Below are 3,824 nucleotides of genomic sequence, written 5' to 3' on the forward strand. Positions count from 1 at the left end.
CTAAATGAGAGAGAAGCAGGCTACACGTCTGACACAGAGCAGCTAAATGAGAGAGGAGCAGGCTGCACGTCTGGCACAGAGCAGCTAAATGAGAGAGAAGCAGGCTACACGTCTGACACAGAGCAGCTAAATGAGAGAGAAGCAGGCTACACGTCTGACACAGAGCAGCTAAATGAGAGAGGAGCAGGCTGCACGTCTGACACAGAGCAGCTAAATGAGAGAGAAGCAGGCTACACGTCTGACACAGAGCAGCTAAATGAGAGAGGAGCAGGCTGCACGTCTGACACAGAGCAGCTACATGAGAGAGGAGCAGGCTACACGTCTGGCACAGAGCAGCTAAATGAGAGAGGAGCAGGCTGCACGTCTGACACAGACCAGCTAAATGAGAGAGGAGCAGGCTGCACGTCTGACACAGAGCAGCTAAATGAGAGAGAAGCAGGCTACACGTCTGACACAGAGCAGCTAAATGAGAGAGGAGCAGGCTGCACGTCTGACACAGAGCAGCTAAATGAGAGAGAAGCAGGCTGCACGTCTGGCACAGAGCAGCTAAATGAGAGAGAAGCAGGCTGCACGTCTGACACAGAGCAGCTAAATGAGAGAGAAGCAGGCTGCACGTCTGGCACAGTGCAGCTAAATGAGAGAGAAGCAGGCTGCACGTCTGGCACAGAGCAGCTACATGAGAGAGAAGCAGGCTGCACGTCTGACACAGAGCAGCTAAATGAGAGAGAAGCAGGCTACACGTCTGGCACAGAGCAGCTAAATGAGAGAGAAGCAGGCTGCACGTCTGACACAGAGCAGCTAAATGAGAGAGAAGCAGGCTGCACGTCTGGCACAGTGCAGCTAAATGAGAGAGAAGCAGGCTGCACGTCTGGCACAGAGCAGCTACATGAGAGAGAAGCAGGCTGCACGTCTGACACAGAGCAGCTAAATGAGAGAGAAGCAGGCTACACGTCTGACACAGAGCAGCTAAATGAGAGAGGAGCAGGCTGCACGTCTGGCACAGAGCAGCTAAATGAGAGAGAAGCAGGCTACACGTCTGACACAGAGCAGCTAAATGAGAGAGAAGCAGGCTACACGTCTGACACAGAGCAGCTAAATGAGAGAGGAGCAGGCTGCACGTCTGACACAGAGCAGCTAAATGAGAGAGAAGCAGGCTACACGTCTGACACAGAGCAGCTAAATGAGAGAGAAGCAGGCTACACGTCTGACACAGAGCAGCTAAATGAGAGAGGAGCAGGCTGCACGTCTGACACAGAGCAGCTAAATGAGAGAGAAGCAGGCTGCACGTCTGGCACAGAGCAGCTACATGAGAGAGGAGCAGGCTGCACGTCTGGCACAGAGCAGCTAAATGAGAGAGAAGCAGGCTGCACGTCTGGCACAGAGCAGCTACATGAGAGAGGAGCAGGCTGCACGTCTGACACAGAGCAGCTAAATGAGAGAGAAGCAGGCTACACGTCTGGCACAGAGCAGCTACATGAGAGAGGAGCAGGCTGCACGTCTGGCACAGAGCAGCTACATGAGAGAGGAGCAGGCTGCACGTCTGGCACAGAGCAGCTACATGAGAGAGGAGCAGGCTGAATAGTGATGCATCTCTTGATGTTTACTAGCCTGGAGGCAAGAGAAGGAGGCAGAACAGAACCTGCATGAATTACTCATGAGTGTAAAGTGCATGCTCTCTCTCTCTCTCTCTCTCTCTCTCTCTCTCTCTCTCTCTCTCTCTCTCTCTCTCTCTCTCTCTCTCTCTCTCTCTCTCTCTCTCTCTCTCTCTCATCCACTACACACCTCATCTTTATTCTGCATAATAAAGGAGAATTCTGGGTTTTTACCACCTTATTTCCAGCTTTAATTATGATTTTTAACTCACCCTGATTTTTCTTTTATTTTTATCGATGCATCACAAAACTACATGCGACGAGCAACGGCCTGGAAACGAGGAATACGGGGAATGTATAATGTTGTGTTTTTACATGCTGTAAATAGCTTATTTTCTGCCACGCAGCAGCTCATATCCTTATTATATCATAGAGTTATCATAGAGTTCAGTTGTGGACCAGTGATGTCATTCATGCACAAATGAAATCACTGGTCCACAACTGAACTCAAATCAACTCTCATTAACTGTCAAACTAAACAAATGTCTGCAAAACGGTTTACAGTTTTCTGATATACTATTGATGTTGTAATGATACAAAGCTGGTTGAAAATGGCCGGAGTGTTACTTTAACACAGTTAACATTCAGGTGAAATCAGGCTAAAAGTCTTCATAGACGTATGGAAGCAGATATACAGAAAAGGAACACACATGCACCTCCTGCACCACACCACCAGAGTAATGAAAAGTGCTGTTTAGTGGACCTAAGGGGGCATGAGTTCACTACGCTGTAAACCACAAACCGCAAATTGATTTGCTTAGTGGCGACGTGATTGTACTGTTCTCCAATTCAATCATCACAGATCAGAATCCAATTGAAATTCAGAGCGGATATACAAGATTTACATTTTTGAAAGTGATTTCTCATCTACGGTACTGTCTGTCTAATTGTCATATAGGCTGGGTGCTGCAGAGAGGAGGGCTGACAAACTCTCCTGTTCGCCTCCATCAGTGAGTGTGTGTGTGAGTGTGTGTGTGACTTCCTGTCAGAGGCACAGCTCGTGTTTTCCTGCAGTCGCTTCTGACAGCAACTGAATCACGTTGAAGTCCTCCGTACGCCCATGGAAGAGAATACAGGGCTTAATTATAGCATGCTGGCTTTAATCAGAGAGAGAGAGAGAGAGGGAGACAGAGAGAGGGACAGTGAGTGAGCACCTTGTCCACACACACACACACACACACACACACACACACACACACACACACACACACACACCCCTCCAGAAAAGCACATCACCACACACACACACACACACGCACGCACGCACACACACACACACACACACACACACACACACACACACACACACTTCCCTCTCTCTATTTCAAGCACAATCAATATGTATATATCTGTATATTTCATAACAAAATATTGTTGACATGGTTGTTGTTCGAACTACCTGTATGTTGTTACAGTAACATCATGTTTTCTGTTTTGTCTGTTACAAACTGTATTTTTCCCTATGTCTGTACTACCATGTACAATGTGCTTTGGCAATACTGTAATTCACTATAGGTCATGCCAATAAAGCCTCTTTGAATTGAATTGAATTGAATTGAGAGACAGAGACAGAGACAGAGAGAGAGAGAGACAGAGACAGAGAGAGAGACAGAGACAGAGAGAGAGACAGAGAGAGAGACAGAGAGAGAGAGAGAGAGAGAGACAGAGAGAGACAGAGACAGAGAGACAGAGAGAGAGAGAGAGACAGAGAGAGACAAGGAGAGAGAGAATGGGGCAGGGTTTAAACAAGGCCTTTTTTTCTCTTGATATCATCGGTCACGAGGTTATACCCTGTTAGAACACGGCTCTCTTGAATACTCGATTCTGATTGGTCAATCAACAAGATTCACCGGTCATTATTTCTCGACAACCGACCGCTGCTCTGCCACACCTGGATTAATCAGTTGATAAGAGCCTTTTGTCAGCAGACGTTACTAATTAGGCCAACCAGTTGCAGCTGTGGTGTCTTGTGTGCCAATTACGAATGAAACCGCTTTGTCGTTGAAAACGCTATTAAAAAATCTATTTGAATAATTATTTTTGTCAGATTATTGAATGATTTAGTTGTAGGCCGTGTTCTAAGCGGGATAATGTATAGTGAGCCGGTGATTACTGGGAAATAATGACCTTCAGGTGAATGATTAAGCCCTCCGCTGCGTGTCGGGCTCAATC

The sequence above is a fragment of the Poromitra crassiceps genome (assembly GCF_964638095.1).
Source record: "Poromitra crassiceps genome assembly, chromosome: 22".
Classification (NCBI taxonomy): Eukaryota; Metazoa; Chordata; class Actinopteri; order Beryciformes; family Melamphaidae; genus Poromitra; species Poromitra crassiceps.